General features: G+C 32.6%; 1 pseudogene; it reads left to right on the top strand.

Moving 5' to 3' along the window:
- The first annotated feature begins 17,010 nt into the window (after positions 1-17,010).
- LOC145255067 (5S ribosomal RNA) lies at positions 17,011-17,130 on the top strand (annotated as a pseudogene).
- The last annotated feature ends 1,013 nt before the right edge of the window (positions 17,131-18,143 follow it).

Below are 18,143 nucleotides of genomic sequence, written 5' to 3'. Positions count from 1 at the left end.
TCTATTCCGAAAGCAGTTCTTAACATGGGTAGATTGGTAGGTGTGTCAGAAATTTCGTGAAAAATAGTGAATAATTCCACCCCGTTTTTCCAAGCTTATATCTCCTCGAAAAATGTAACTCAGGCCCTATTTTTTTTCAATTAAGGGAGCAAGGACCAAGGCTTCATTAAAAAAAACAAAAAAAACAAACAACGTGTTTTTTTTTTTTTTTTTTAAAAGGGTTTTAAACTTCGGACTTTACAGGTAAATTTCTAAAAAACACTACTTTTTTTGTTTTAAATTTGAATATATTATTTATTGACATTTTCTCTTCAATTTGTGATAGATAACACTTTGGTGAGTAAATTATTTACTTTTTAATAGACATTTCAAAATGGGAGGCGTAAATTATTCGACCCCCTGTCTTTCCAAGCTTATAACTCATCGAAAAATGTAATTGGAGCCCTATTTTTTTTTCAATTAAAGGAGCAAGGACCAATGTTTCATAAAAAAACAAAAACAAAAGAAAAAACAAACAACGTGGTTTAAAAAAGAAAATGTTTTAAACTTCGAACTTTACAGGTAAATTTCTAAAAAAAACACTACTTTTTTGTTTTAACTTTGAATATATTACTTATTGACCTTTTCTCTTCAATTTGTGATATATAAAACTTTGGTGAGTAAATTAATTATTTACTTTTTAATAGACACTTGAAAATGGGGGGGCGTAAATTAAAAAAAAAACGTGTCTAAAATATTATATTCGGTTTATTGGAAAGGGCATTAAATTTCACATTGACCCTGAAAATATCGTAATTATAGAATCTATAGTAAAATTTTGATAGATTTTTAAAGTTTAAAAATTGAAAAATATTTAGTTCGAAAAATTCATTAGTTTAAAAAAAAATATTTCTATTACTTTTAAAACAACTGTAATAGTTTATTTTGGAAGTATAATCCATAAAGAAAATAAACAACCCACTTTTAAAAGAGAAATTACGAGATTTTTATATTTTATTCGCAGTTTCGTGCTAAGGGTGGCAAAAATTCTGATACATCTACTAGATTGGAGTGTTTATTCGTTGTAAACGTACCCTACAACCTATAAATGTCAACATTTCCAATGTGAATGGTAAGCTGGACTTATGTAAAAAATAACAAAAAGATATACCAAACTGACTTTTTCGTTTAAAAATGGAATTATTTCCCTTTCGTTATTAACTTTTTTTTTAATAAATATTTTGTGTTTTATATACATAAAGTACAATTGTTGAATGTTACTGTTTTGATTATATTCGTTTGAGGGGGGCACAATTAAAAAATTAAGAAAGATTAAAACGAAGCGAAATTTAAGTTTCCGTTCCATTTTTACAACAACCATAAAACAGCGCATACTCAGCAAGTTTTATCGTAATTTATAAGCATTATGTTGAAACACTAAATCAACATTTTATTTATTTTTTTTTGCATAATTAATGATGGAAGTATTTTCTGTTTATTTTCTGAACATCTGTTAAAAAAAAATAATTTGTACATTCTCTTGAAAAAAAAGAATCAAATTTTTCTCTACTTTCACATAACTATTTACAGTGTTCATGTAAAGCATTTATCTGTTCTTTTTATAATAAAAATTCCGTTTTCAAAGAGAAACGTTTACTGATAAATTTCTTTTAAAAAAAGTGCAAGTTTTCCTGAAAAAAAAACTTTCACCTAACAATTTATGGTAAAAAATTAATCTTTATTGGGGGGGAAAAATAACAACTTTTATTGATTAAAAAAATTGCAAAAAATAATAAAAGTAAATAAACGAACAAAATGCAATTTTTCTTGAGGAATGTGTTCCATTTTAACAAACTGAACCACAGCAACGCGTGGCCGGGTACAGCTATATATATATATAGTCTTTGAAGTTTTTAACATTTGAAACCACACAAAAAATTATTTTTTATCATTCATCAAAAAAAACATCTAGTCAGTAAGTCATTTAATCACCTGCAATCACTGCATCAACTCTCAAATTTACTATAATACCAATTTTTATATTTTTTTATTTTATTTTTTTTTTTTATATATATTTTTTAAGGGATCATCAGTTGTTTACCATGAAACACTGTTTCGGGGATTTAAAAACAAAACAGTGTATTACATCATGGCTCCCCAGCAGTGTTGATCAAACACCACCACCCTTAATCTTAGGAAGAAGACAAGTTACAAAAATTTTTTTTCCCCAATTTCCTATTCTTAATTGTAATTACTAACCTTTTCATAGTATAAAAATGAATTTCTTACCTGTGCGATTCATCAATTTCCACATTTAAAATGGATACATTTTTTAATTTTTTAATTTATCATTCTTGTATTTATAAGATTTGGATTAATCCATTTAACTACTTATCACCCCCACTATAGTTAGTAGTTTGTATATTTACATTCTTATTTATTTAAAATTAGATATATAAAGGTTAAAAATATTTTATTTTTACATATATACATTTTTTTTTTTTTTTTTTTTTTTAACTATATAAATTTATTATATGTAATTATAAATACATTTATACATTGCTAATATAGTTTTGGATTTCCTTTATCAATATAATCTGGTTTATCTTAAACGATTCAAAAGCATCAGGATAACGAACAAATGCTTTGTTTAACTGTTTAAATATTTTATTTTTATCTCCACCTTGTTTTATCATCCTTATTACTAAGCTAGAAACTGGTGGTATAAAATCTGTTAATTTTAGAGTAACGCGAGCTATTCTCAAAAACTCTGACATAATGGTTCCATAAAACACAAAAGCGGGGCAGGTGCTATCCTTATGGGGCATACGTACTATTTTAAAGGGGAAAGCGTTTCTTTTATCAAATATTATATAATATTATATGCAATGTATATATATTATATGTGTATATGAAATGTATATACATATATATATATATATTTGATGAGACGATTATATTGTGCATATATATTAGACTGTCAATTGTGTAAGTCTGAGCGCGATCTTTAGCTAGAAAGTATAGCTATGCTGATGACAGGTGATACCCAGAAACACCTGGCCAAAATTTCGCATAAAATTAATATTGGAATATTTATTGAATAAAAATAATATATATTTTTTAATACGTGTCGTCAAAAAAGGGAGCTGTGCAAAACAAAAATTGGGGGGTGGGGGTAACCCCTACACCACTCAGGAAGCAAAAATTTCATTCAAATTAGCAGCATTTAAAAACTGCTTATATCACTGATAAAAAATAACAACAGATCGCATATATATATATATATATATATGTGTGTATATATATTGTTTTAAAAATATAATTATCCAATGACACGTGTTCTGTCGTCCACTCTGATGGATCGTAGACGAAACATGTGTCAGTGGATAATTATATTAAAAAAACTGTATATATGCCGCTCCACATATGAGGGTATCAAATTGGTTAAAGTGGTTAAAGGGAAAATTCCCAACTTGCATTTAGGTAAAAATGCACTTCGTAAATAATTGAATTCATTCAAAACGTATCCAATAACAAAAACAAATAAAATCTCTCTCTCTCTCATATATATATATATATATATATATATATATATATATACGCGGCTTAATCACGTTGACACATCAGTTCTTGTCAAATAACCGAGGTTAAGCAACGTTAAGCCTGGTTAGTACCAGATGGTTGACCGTTTGGAAATTCTAAGCGCTGTACGTGCTCTCAGCTTATGTTGGTATTTGTTTCCAGTCGTCCTGTACCTATACTTGACTTGTCACTGGTTTTAACAATGTCGACTCAGGAGAGGCGTGGCTGAAGAGTGTGCACCTCCTGCAACAAAATGTTCACCCCTTCGTGGGTATCCATATTCTGTCAAATATATAAGAATCCCTCCCATATATATATATATATATATATATATATATGTATATATATATATGTGTGTGTGTGTGTGTGTGTGTATATATATATATATATATAAAAGTGAACATGTCTGTGTATCTGTGTGTCTGTCTGCCCGTGTACATTTTCCTACGCAATAACTCTCAATTTTAAGTCTACAGACCCGAAATTTGATATACAGGGTACTGAGATTTGGGAAAATCTATTATCGGTGACCAGAAAATTTGGCTGTTGAAAACTCTAGCAAACTCCTCCGACAATTTTGGGTCTAAACACTTGAAATTTTAGATATAGCTTCATTGAACATGGATCTAACTTAATAACTTGATTTCAGCCCCAAACTATAAATGTTAAGTGGTCATAATAGGGATCAAATTTTTTTTAAAAATTGACCTCTGCGGTCCGTACCAAATTACTAAAGATAATTTCTGGTCTAAACATTTGAAATTTTATTTAAAGGGTATTCAGAGATAGGGCAAGCTTTTTAATCGGGTTGGGTCGAAAATTTTTAGTTACCAATATATAAATGTATGTATGTATTATGTATGTTTGCATGTATGCCTAAAACTTTCGACAGAGGGGAAGGAGTTTACCAAGATTAGTATCGTTTTGAAGTTCGACCTTTCAGACAACAAATATCAAACAATTTGCTAAAAGCATGTATAGCTTCACCTTCAACAGGGCACATTTACACAGGGGAAGTCGCTTTTTTCGCCGATATTTTTGAAAGTCACCCTCTCCTTTAGATTGTCTAGCCTTAATTTAAACCTGCGTCACTTCCGGTGTGGCGGTGGTCGTAACAGCAAGGACGTCAGGTTTTTTCTACGTTGATTCATCCTTCGTGGTAAGGGTTGGAGGCTGTCTTTCTACTACTACTTTTTTTTCGTTTTTTTGTCTTTTTTTTTTTGCTTAACATACACATCCAGACACCCGGGCAACGTCTGGCTGAAATGCTAGTCTATATATCTATAAAAGGGAACGTGTCTGTGTGTCTGTATGTCTGTCTGTCCGTGTACATTTTTCTACGCAATAACTTTTTGGTCTACAGACTCGAAATTTGGTATACAGGGCATTGAGATTTGGGAAAATCGATGTGATCGGTTTTCGGCCAGAAATTTGGCTGGTAAGTGGGCAAAGTTCAACGATTTGACCTTTAAGAACTCTACCAAACTCCTCCGACAATTTTGGGTCTAAACACGTGAAATTTTAGATATAAGTTCCTTGGACATGGATGTAACTTCATAACTTTATTTGAGCCACAAAACAATAAATGTTAAATGGTCATAATAGGGGTCAAAGTTAAAAAATTAACCGTTTTGGGGTTTTTTTTTTTTTTTGCTCAGCATACACATCAAAACACCCGGGCAACGCCGGGCACCTATGCTAGTATATCTATAAAAGTGAACGTGTCTGTGTATCTGTGTTTCTGTGTGTGTACATTTCCCTACGAAATAACTCTACTAATTTTAAGTCTACAGACTCGAAATTTGATATACAGGGTACTGAGATTTGGGAAAATCTATGATCGGTTTTGGGCCAGTAATTTGGCTGTTGAGGGGTCAAAGATACACCATTTGACATTTGAGAACTCGACCAAACACCTCTCACAATTTTGGGCCTAAACACTTCAAATTTTAGATATAGGTTACTTGAACGTAATAACTTGATTTGAGCCCCAAACTATAGATGTCAAGTGGTCACAATAGTGGTCAAAGTTTTTAAAAAATTGACCTCTGCGGTCTGTACCAAATTACGAAAGACAATTTCTGGTCTAAACATTTGAAATTTTACATAAAGGTCATTCAGAGATAGGGCAAGCTTTTTAATCGGTTTGGGTTGAAAATGTTTAGTTATCAATATATAAATGTATGTATGTATGATGGGCGTGCAATAATAAATGAAATAAATAAATAATAAATAAAAATGACCCACTTTCAAATCTCTGATCTAGCTGAAATCCTACATGTGCAATGATTTATATCTCAACGGGTTATGTGGCCAATTACACCTCTGAACTAATTGTGGTTTCTGTTTTACAGGTGTTTAACTGAGTCACGGGTGAAATGGAGTCTGTTTAATGTCGAGCACTCATCCGGTTTTTGTATTTGAAAGGACGCACACCACAGGAGACTTTTGATGAAATGAAACAAACAGGTCGCTTTTTTCGTCGATATTTTTGAAAGTCACCCTCTCCTTTGATTGTCTAGCCTTAATTTAAACCTACACCACTTCCGGTTTTGCGGTGGTCGTAACAGTAAGGACGTCTGTTTTTTCCTCGTTCTTTTCCTGCTTCGTGGTACGGGTTCGAGCCTGCCTTCAAATTACCACTTTTTATTTATTTTTCTTATTTTTGCTCAACATACGCATCCAAACATCCGGGCAACGCCGGGCTAAAATGCTAGTCTATATATTTTAAAAAATGAACGTGCCTATGTGTCTGTATGTCTGTCTGTGTGTCTGTGAGTCTGTGTACATTTCCCTACGCGATAACTCTGTCAATTTTAAGTCTACAGACTCGTAATCTGATATAAAGGGTACTGAGATTTGGAAAAATCTTTGGAATCCGTTGTCTGCCAGAAATTTGGCTAGTAAGTGGTCAAAGTTCAACGATTTGCCATTTGTGAATTCTTCCAAACTTCTCCGACAATTTTGGGTCTACACACTTGAAATTTTAGATATACGTTCCTTGAACATGGATCAAACTTTATAACTTGATTTGCGCCCCGAACTATAAATGTTAAAGGACAATAATAGGGGTCAAAATTTAAAAAAAAAATTATCCCTGCGGTCTCTAACAAATTACTCAGACAATTTCTGATCTAAAAATTTTAATTTTTTTTAAGGGTATTCAGAGATAGGGCAAGCTTTTTAATCGGTTTGTGTCGAAAATTTTTAGTTACCAATATATGTATGTATGTATGTATGTTTGTATGTATGTTTGCATGTCTGTCTAAAACTTTCGACAGAAGCGACGGATTTTACCAAGATTAGCATCGTTTTGAAGCTCGACCTTTCAGACGACAAATATCATAAAATTGGCTAAAAACATGAATATCTTTACTTTCAACTGGTCGCTTTTTTCGCCGATATTTTTAAAAGTTATCCCTCCTTTCTATTTTCTATTCTTAATTTAAACCTACGTCAGTTCCGGTTTGGCGGTGGTCGTAACAACAAAGACGCTAGGTTTTTTTCCCTCCGTTCTTTTCCTCCTTCGAGGTCCGGGTTCGAGCCTGCCTTCCTACTACGACTTTTTTTTTTGCTCAACATACACCTCCAAACACCCGGGAAACGCCGGGCTGAAATGCAAGTATATCTTTAAAAGTGATCGTATTTGTGTGTGTGTGTGTGTGTGTGTGTGTGTGTGTGTGTGTGTGTGTGTGTGTGTCTGTGTGTTTGGATCTCTGTGTTTGTCTGTGTATGTTTCACATCTTAATAACTCTGTCAATTTTTAGTCCACAGTCTCGAAATTTGTATACAGTGTACTGAGATTTGTGAAATATATATACTTTCTTTTTTCATTTTCTTTCTTTGTAGATTGTAATGGTGAGCATGAAGCAGCCAACGTTGCCCTGCTTTTTATTGAAACCAGCCGAGAGCTCTTTTTAATATCCTCGTTGTCCCTTAATTGCAATTGTCAGGATCTCTTTTGCACTTTGTTCACCTAGAATATTAGTTAGGTAGGACTTCATGTTCTGTATAAGGCCTGTGGCACCTATGATAACTGGTATGATTGATATCTCCCCAAGATTCCAGTTTCGTTTCATATCGTACATGAGATCTTGATATTTGGTTTGTTTCTCTCTTTCAGCCCTGTTCAGACTGCCATTATTAGGGACACTCACTTCAACCAAGGTTGCCACTCGTGTGTGTGTGTGTGTGTGTGTGTGTGTGTGTGTGTGTGTGTGTGTGTGTGTGTGTGTGTGTGTGTGTGTGTGTGTGTGTGTTTGCATATAGTATCTATATTCATTTAAACACATTTATTGAACCTAGACGAAAACCTATTTGTGCATTAGCGTAATATGTGGAGCGGCTTTCATCAAACACGCATAATTTGAATTAAAATTTGGAATTAAATTCGTTTCTGCTTCTCTGCTTATTTGCATGAATTATATTTCTTCTCATCCCCATCCGTCTTCCCCCCTCACTCTCAAATATCACACACACACACACACACACACACACACACGCACACGCACACACACACATGGGTGGAATATTGATTTCATAACATTCCTGCATTATTTATTAAATTTTAGGAATCTGTTTCCTAAGTAATCCAACATAAATTGAAACGCTTTCATGAAAAAGAAATCTTTATTAAAAATTACAACGCACAGAACTTTATTAACCGTTCTAAAAAATGTTTTGATAGAAAGAAATACAGAAGCAAGATTTATGGAAGTGTTTCACTAGACCAATGTTTCCCACTCCTTGTACATGTCGGCATATTATTGAGCTCTTTAAAATACGGCCTACTTATCGAAAAATAAATCAATATTTTCTATTCCTAAAGTGTTTAATGCAACGAAAAAAGTAAAATTTAGTGTTAAGGTTTGTTGAATAGTAGTAAGTTGTCTTTTAATTTAACTTTTAACAAACATTGCTTCACTAACACACATTTTGAGAAAGAATGCGTGTGTCTCCAATCCAATGAAATCCGGAATTTAAGCAATCATCACGATATAACGGGTATTTTTTTAAAATAAAATTATGGAATTATTATTGTAATCATTACCTTTTCTTGGCAGACATTTGCCCATAATTAAGGGTGAATTATATGTAAAATTCAACGAAACAATAAATGATAGTGGATTTTTATCATATTTAATTTAAAAAATTTTTTAATTTCTTCAATTAAAATCTTAACTTCAAACAATTGCAATCTTAACTTGAAACAATTAAAATCTTTACTAGAAACAATTAAAATCTTAACTTAAAGCAATTACAATATTAACTTGAAACAATTAAAATCTTTACTAGAAACATTCAAAATCTCAACTTGAAGCAATTACAATCTTAACTTGAAACAATAAAAATCTTTACTTAAAACAATTAAAGTCTTAACTTAAAACAATTAAAATCTTTACTAGAAACATTTAAAATCTTAACTTGAAGCAATTACAATCTTAACTTGAAACAATTAAAATTTAACTTAAAGCAATTACAATCTTAACTTGATACATTTAAAATCTTAACTTGAAACAATTAAAATCTTGACTTGAAACAATTAAAATCTTAACTTAAAACAATTAAAGTTTTAACTTAAAACAATTAAAATACCTTCAAATAATGTGTGATGTTGTAAGCAAGATAATTTTACTTTTAAAACCATGACTCTATAATAATGTATACTAAATCTGGACAAATTAAAATTTCATATTTAAGCATATTTTACGCTCGAGAAAAGCCGGGCCCCACCTCCCGCTAGTATATATATATATATATACACTTGTGCCCGATATTATTCATACCCCCCTTGAAAATTGAGTTTATTAGGTGTAACTTTTGTAAGAATTTATTGTTTACGTCCATATTGATACATATTCTTAATAAACCTCTTCTGATCATTTTCGTCATTTTAAAATCTCGGGATACTTGTAATAAAAGAAATATACAGCTATTTATAAAATCTGCAATGTTCAAAAATAATCATACCCCCTTATTTTTTGAGTATTAATCGAGTTTCTGACTGTTTGTTTTCTGTTTGATTCTTATTTTGAATGCTTTTATACAACCTTTGATTAATTTCATTTCGTTTTTTGCATTTTTCAGAAATTAAAATGATATCAACTGAAAACCAATAAAAGAATAAAAATTATTAGAATGGGGAAGAAAAAAGAGCTTAGTAATGATCTTAGGACTAAAATTGTGAATTCACATAAGGATGGTTTAGGTTACAAGTCAATTTCCAAGAAATTTGAGGTCCCTACAGCAACAGTACAGAGCATCATCAAAAAATTCCAGAGCCACCACACAACAAACAACTTGATTGGTAGAGGAAGGAAAAGGAAACTGTCTGCTAGAGCCACCAGAAATATTGTAAGAAGTGTTAATGCAAATCCAACCACCACTAATAAGGACATTTTAGAAAATCTGGAGTCTTCTGGCATAAAAATATCAAGGCAAACATTGCAAAGGACTCTGCATGAAAATGGTCTGAAAGGAAGAAGACCAAGAAGGACTCCATTGCACACCGGAAAACACCTTGCAGCACGTCTAAAGTTTGCTAGGACCCATGTGAATTCTCCAGAGTCCGTTTTCTCAAGTATTTTGTGGACTGACGAAACAAAAATTGAATTGTTTGGCCATATGGATGCTTCTTACGTTTGAAGGAAGAAAGGAGAAGCTTACAACCCAACGAACACCATACCCACGGTGAAACATGGTGGTGGTAGCCTAATGTTTTGGGGCTCCTTTTCGGCTAGTGGTCCAGGTAGTTTGGTCAAGATAGATGGAACCATGAAGAAGGAGCAATATTTGGAGATACTCCAGAAAAACATTAGACAGGATGCGGAGAAGCTCCATTTAGGACTAAACTGGGTCCTTCAACAGGATAATGATCCAAAACATACTGCCAAAATAGTCAAGAAATGGTTTGAGGATAATCAAATTAATGTTTTGGAATGGCCTAGCCAGAGTCCCGACCTGAAACCTATCGAAAACCTCTGGCACATATTGAAAACTGAGGTTAAAAAGCGGAAACCTAGAAATTTGAGGGATTTGGAGAACTGCATTGAAGAATGGTAAAAAATCAGTGTTGATGCTTGTAAAAACCTTGTTGATAAATATCCCAAACGGTTACAGGCAGTTATTAAGAATAAAGGGCATGCTATTGACTATTAGTAAGAGAGGTATGAATAATTTTGAACTAGTGCCATTATTGTTTTTCTTTGTATAATGTTTCAAACTTGCATAATTTATTTATTTGTTGAGTTTAAATTAAATGCTTATGCTTGATTTATTGTTTGAAATCCCTTTAATATTGTCTACCTTCTGGTTTGAGCAATATTCTTATAGAAATCTCAAAGATCCGAGGGGTATGAATAATATCAGGCACAAGTGTATATATATATATATATATATATATATATATATATATATATATATATATATATAATACTAGCTGTACCCGGACAAGCGTTGCTGTGGCTTAATTTGGTGTAATGAAAAATTCTAATGAAAAGAGAAAATGCATGTTTCTTATATTCTTAGTACAGCAATCCAATCCAAAAAGTAAAAAAAAAAAAAGCCGAAAATGAAAAAAAAATGGTACTCTTGCAGAATTGGATCCGAATCCTCGAGAGTTATCGTCAATCATGGCTTGGGCTCGATCAACATTCAGTGGATTAAGCCGAAAGTTGCTAAAACGTTGAAACGCTAAATAGTTTTCTTTTTTATTGTATTAAAAAATGTGAGTTTTTAATTAATATTTGGGTAACGGTGGGGGGGGGGATACCATACACAGATTCGAAAAAGTTGTCCAAAAAGAATAAATGAAAGCAAAGGAAAGGTAAATTACGTTTCTATCTAACTGGATAATTTTTTAGTGTTTTTATTTAATGTAAAATGTTTAATCGGCTCATAAAAACTCAGTGTTTATCTATGTATTTTAAAAAGAGGAATGGTCGCGGACTCTGTTGAATACGTTAAAACTATACAAAACAGTGTCAGACACCTACTGATTATATGTTATTGTGACATAGGCTGACATATTCGGTGGGTTTCTGATAATATTTTGTATAGTTTTTTAGTTTTAAATTATTTTCTCAAACTTAAAATCATCAACAGTGTCCGTCACCGTTTGTATTTTTTAAATACACTGATAAACACTGTTTTTCGAGCCGACTAAACGTTATAGTAAATAAAACGGGTTTGTATTACTAAACACAGAAACGAAAAAGTTGTTGAAAAATAAATATAACAAATAAATGTTATCAAAGGCAAGATAAGTTACTTTTCTACCTAACTGGATAAGATTTTAGTATTTTTATTTAGTGTAAAACGTTTAATCGGTTCGAAAACCTCTAGTGTTTATCTGTATATTTGAAAAATGCAAATGGCGGCAGAACACGTTAAGTTTGGGGAAATGAGTTAAAACTAAAAAACTATACAAAATACTGACAGGAATTCACTCAATGTATGTTACCGTTACATAGGCAGACATGCATTCGGTGGTTTTTAATAGTATTTTGTATAGTTTTTTAGTTTTAACTCATTTTTCCAAATCTAATGTGTTTAACACAGTCTGCCGCCATTTGTAATTTTCAAATATAGCAGTAAACGCTGTGTTTCTCGAGCCGAATAAACATTTTACATAAAAAAAAATTATCCATTTTGGTAATAAAGTAACATATCTTTGATAATATTTGTTATACATTTATTTTTTGACACCTTTTTCGAATCTATATGTACAGTAGTACAAACCCAAAAAAACACTACAAAGAGAGGTTGCAGGAAAGAGAAAAGGGCATCCCCCATTAAACCACGAAGTCTATTTTGTACTCTGTCAAGGCAGGATAGCAGCTGTTTTCAGCAGCTCCTGCCCAGATGTGGTAGCAGTACTCCATCTTGGACGTACTTGGCTTTTATACAGATAGAGAATTGCATATGTAGTGAGATATCTTCTGGAGCGCTAGAAGGATCCCACCATTTTCCCAGCGTCCCTGGCAACAGATTTGACGTATGTGTTCCATTTCAGATCAGGAGTAAAGGTCAAACCCAGAAGCTTGTCAAAACATGGGGCCTCTCCAAGACGAGACCGATCCATTTCAATTGATGCCAGATGGGGATCAGAGCGTTGATGATGTAAAGATAGAAGCTTGGTTTTGGATGCATTAATAGTGACCAGCCACCTCTTCCCCCATTGTACCACGTGCTCAAGATCAGAGGAGTGAGAATTAGAGAGAACTTTGTCATTTACGGCCTTTGATGTGTTGCAATAGATGGTCGTGTCATCAGCATAGATGTCAACGAATGATTTAAGTATATGTTTTGGGAGATCATTGATCTAGATCAGGAAGAGTGTTGGGCCTAGGATGGACCCCTGGGGGACTCCAGCATTAATAATGTGGGCCTCTGATTTCTGCCCATCAACCACTACTCTTATGAACCTATCAGAGAGAAATGATTTAATGATTCAGAAAACATTTCTAGTAATACCGTAACTGGAAATCTTGTGAAATAGGCCCTTATGCCATACCTTATCGAAGGCCTTCGATATGTCAAGAGCAATTGCCCTGGAAAGGAAACCTTTGTCAAGAGATTCACGATTCCTGTGTGATATAACCGTTAGCACATCTGCTGTAGATCTTGCAGAGCGGAATCCATATTGCGTGTCACTAAGAAGGTTGTTTCTGATGAGGTGGTTGACTATTTCTTTATTTAATATGGATTCCAACAACTTACTCATGACACACAGGAGACTTATTTGTCTGTACTGATAGGGAGATGACTTATCACCTGAATTCTTAAATACAGGGCATACTGATGAGGTTTTCCAGGGTGTTGGAAAGCACTTCTCCTTAAGGCAACGCTTAAACAGTTTTGTAAGTATGGGGGCAAGTTCTGGTTGGAGCTTTTTCAGCACTATAACTGGAATGCAATCAGAGGCAGTTGCTTTACTGGAATCAAGGTTCTTGATTAGCTTGGCGACCTCATGCACAGATATTTGTATGTTGCATAGCGTGTTGTCTGTTATAGGAGGAAATACATGCTGAATAAGAAAAATCTCATTTAAAATTTGCAGAGACAATTAGTTTTCAAGATATAAAGACCTGTACTATGCACTATAATTCACTGACGGCCATGAATAAACACTCACAACCTCCCCATATTAAGAACGGCTTTCGGAATAAACAACACCTATGCCAAACTACGTGTTTTAAACTTTTATATGTCTTTCGTCTGTTAAAAACGGCTTTTGGAATAAATACCACCATTCTCCCCATGTTAAAAACGGCTTTCAGGATAAACACCCCCAAACTACCCATGTTAAAAATTGTGGAGGTGGACCTAATGTGAAACTTTACCTTTTGTTTTTTTAATAACTTCTTAGTTGAAAGCACAGAATAGTGACAAAACACCATCCCCTCCCCTTGGTAAGAATAGCAAAAAAAAAAAATGGTTTTCTTTGTAGAAACTGTTCTGTATTTCACCTAACAATTTCTGGTGCTAATGAACTTACTGAACCGCGCTATTTTTTAAATCGTATTTCCAAGTTTAATTACAGTTTTATGATATTTTTTTTTTATTCAATTGTAAGGTTAAAGTATAGAATAGGTAAAAACACGCTCCCCTCCCCATGTTAAGAATGGCTTTTTAAATAATAACGTTATTATTTCAGCACGGATCACTCTCTACATGAGTACCTAATATTTTTTCAGCCATTCTTACCATAGAGAGGGGATGGTGTTTTGTAACTATTCTGTGCGTTTAACTAACAAGTTATTATTAAAAAAAGATATTGTGAAATTATAAAAAATAAAAAGATATTGTGAAAGTTGAATTTAACTTGAAAAAAAAAAACAATGCGAATGGCGCGTTCAACATTGTAGCCGTAGCTTATTTGGCAATAAGGTCACATGAGTCGATTAATGGGTGCTAATGCACTTACTGATCCGCGCTATTTTTTTTAAAATCGTATTTCCAAGTTTACTGAAAGTTTTATGTTTTTTTGGTATTTTTTTATATTAGGTCCACCTCCACAATTTTCTTTTGAATGACGACTTTTAAAGGTTTCCGACTATGCTGAATATGGAAATCGCATTGAAATTTTGCGGAAATAAGTAGTTATCAAGTAATAAATAGTTGTTTTATGCATTGTATTCTTTGGCGGCCATCTTTGTTACGCGCGTAGATTTGTTTATAACGCGCGCAAGCGTGTAAAAAAGATGGCCACCAGAGATTACAATGCATTATACAACTTTTTATATCTCGATAACTACTTATTTCTGCAAAATTTCAATGCAATTTCCGTATTCAGCATAGTCGAAAACCTACGAAAGTCGTAATTTAAAAGAAAATTGTGGAGGTAGACTTAATCTAAAAATTTACCGTTTTTTTATTCAATTGTAAAGTTAAAGTACAGAATAGGTACAAAACACACTCCCCTAACCATGTTAAGAATGGCTTTTTAAATAATAATGTTATTATTTCAGCACGGATCAAATAAGTGCACGAGTACCCAATTTCTTTAATAAAGACAAAGCATTCATATTTTCTTATATAAAAACAACTTCTGTAAAAAAAAGAAAAAACGTGTACTTTCAATTTTTGTTAAAAAAAAGTTTTCTTAAAAAAATACGGTAAAAAAGCAAACAACAAAACATTAATCAGTATCCATGCAGAGCGTGATCCGTGCTGAAATAACGTTATTATTTAAAAAGCCATTCTCAACATGGGGAGAGGAGGGGTTTTGTACCTATTCTGTACTTTAACCTTACAATTGAATAAAAAACATATCATAAAACTGTAATTAAACGTGGAAATACGATTTAAAAAATAGCGCGGATCACTCTCTGAATAAGCACCGAAAGTACAGAATAATTAGAACACATCCTCTCTCCTCATGTTAAGAATGGCTTTCTAAATAATGTTAATGATTCAGTAGTGTTCCTTGTCTGCTTAAGTTTAACTTTTGTTTATTTGTTTGTGAGGTGAAAAGTCCAGAATAGTTACAAAACATCCCTATTCCCATGTTAAGAATGGCTTTCTAAATAATAAAGTCATTATTTCAGCAGGGTAGCTTCTCTGCATAAGTACAATGTTTTGTTTTTAAATTGTTAGGTTAAAGGACAGAATAGTTACAAAATACCGTCTCCGTGTTAAGAATGTCTTTCTAAATAACATTATTTCAGTACGGTATTTTCTATGCATACGTACTATCTATTTTTATTTAATTGTTAGGTGAAAGTATAGAATAGATGCAAAACTTCTCCCCCCCCATGCTAAGAATAGCTTTCTAAATAACTGTATTATTTAAGCACGGTACCTTCTATGCATAAGTATTACCTTGTCTTTATTAAATTGTTAGGTGAAGTATAAAATAGTTACAGAACACCCTCCCTTTCCCATGTTAAGAATGGCTTTCTTAATAGTATTATTTCGGCACGGTACCTTCTCTGCATAAGTACCATCTTTCGTTTATTAAATTGTTAAGTGAAAGTATAGAATAGTTACAAAACGCCCTCCCCATGTTAAGAATGGATTTCTAAATAACGTTATTATTTTAGCACGGTACTTTCTCTGCATAAGTACCATGTTTTGTTTATTAATTTTTTAGGTGAAAGTACGGTACTCATGCAGAGAGTTATCCGTGCTGAAAAGATAACGTTATTATTTAAAAAGCCATTCTTAACATGGGGAGGGGAGGGTATTTTGTACCTAATCTGTATTTTAACCTTACAATTGAATAAAAAAACATATAATAAAACTTTAATTAAACGTTGAAATACGATTTAAAAAATAGCACGGACCACTCTCTGCATTAGCACCAAATATTATTTAAGCACGTCATCAATCCGTAAAATTTCTTAGAAAAAAAACTGTACTTTACCAAACAATTTATAGTGTTAATAATAAAAAAAGTTCATATTTTCTTACATCGAAAAATAAAAAACAAAAACAAAAGACAAAAAAAAAACGACTTCGACTCAAAAAGCAAGCGACAAACTTTTTTTTTGCCTGATATAATAAAGAAAAAATGTTTAAATTAAAAAATTTGGAAGATAAACAAATTAATTATGTTTTTGTTTTTTGTTTTTTACTTATCGAGTGAACAGAAAATTAAATCTTCTAATTCGTTTCGTCAAATCGTGGTGTGTGAAATTAATCGAACCAGAAGTTCAGTTCTATCAACAAAACAGGTTCGCACTAACGGCTTACGAAAAATATATTTATCTTATTTAATATTTTAATAATTGGCGATGTAAATTTATTTTAATAACATAGAAACATCCCTCGCCTCTAAAGATGGGTTGTCTGAAAATTTCAAATAAATTGGTAGTGTAGAAATATGGTTGTATAAACTTTGAACGAACCAAGAATTACATTAATATATATATATATATATATATATATATATATATATATATATATATATATATATATATATATATATATATATATATATATAAAACATACGGCATAATCACATTTGACACACCAGTTCCCGTCAGATCACCGAAGTTAAGCAATGTTCAGCCTGGTCATTACTAAAATGGGTGACCAATCTCTGAAGTCCAGGTGCTGTATGTAGGAGGACGTCGACACCTCCCTGCAAAATGTTGCAAAAATCTAACGTCGTCATCTCCCCTAACGGGGATATAAATGCGACTGGGGACTGCTTGTGAATTTTATACTCCCATAAAACTTCCTCCTTTGGAGGAAGCTGGTTAAACCCTGAATAGGGTTGGTGCTGATTGCACAAGCCCCTCTCTTTGAGTAGAGCACTGTCATAAATAATCTCTCCCACTACTTAATTGGCTGAAAATGCGAAGCTCGTTGTTTGTCTGTTTACGAACAGGCGATTTGAGCACTATAAAAGTGGTGGCGGGTGTCTATTTAAATAGACATTCCGACGAGTTATTTACGGGCATCGATTTCATGGTCGAGTGGGAGAACTGCCGACTGTCAACACGACGGTTCTAGGTTCAATACTTGGCTTGGGAGAGATGCTAGTCTAGCGGCACTGATGAGTTGTGATACAACGAAACAGAACTATATGTCGATGACTACAAATATATATATATATATATATATATATATATATATATATATATATATATATATATATATATATAGTCAAATTCATATTGTTATACTTAACAAAATTGTCATGAGTTATAACTGTGGAAAGAGGGAATGATCCGTGTATAATCTAATATCGTACGAAGGATTGCTTGCATTCAATTATCTATATGCAGTTTTCCCCTGAAAGCTCTCGCGTGACGACTTATTGAGCATGACGAAATCAGACGAGTAACCTTCCGCGGTAAAGAAATAGTGCACGTTTGGGATTCCATCATAAAGTATAAAAAAAGAAAACAGTGCGAAAGCACGTAAACTCAGAATCTGCGTCATCAATAGGTTGCACAGCTTAGAAGTTAAGTACACATACACGTATTTAGTACAGTCAACGATTAAGCCAAATACAAAGCGCGTTACGTATCGTCTGTGTTAATTAAAGGTAACTTTTTAAAGCGTGTTATAATCTAAAACTATACTTGGCTTTTATATAGATTTTATATAGACGCATAATAGATTAGATA

Source organism: Euprymna scolopes, chromosome 30 (assembly GCF_053919585.1).
Source record: "Euprymna scolopes isolate OS-2025 chromosome 30, ASM5391958v1, whole genome shotgun sequence".
NCBI lineage: Eukaryota > Metazoa > Mollusca > Cephalopoda > Sepiida > Sepiolidae > Euprymna > Euprymna scolopes.
Note: the sequence above shows the minus strand (reverse complement) of the source record. Positions and strands in the feature narration are given on the sequence as shown.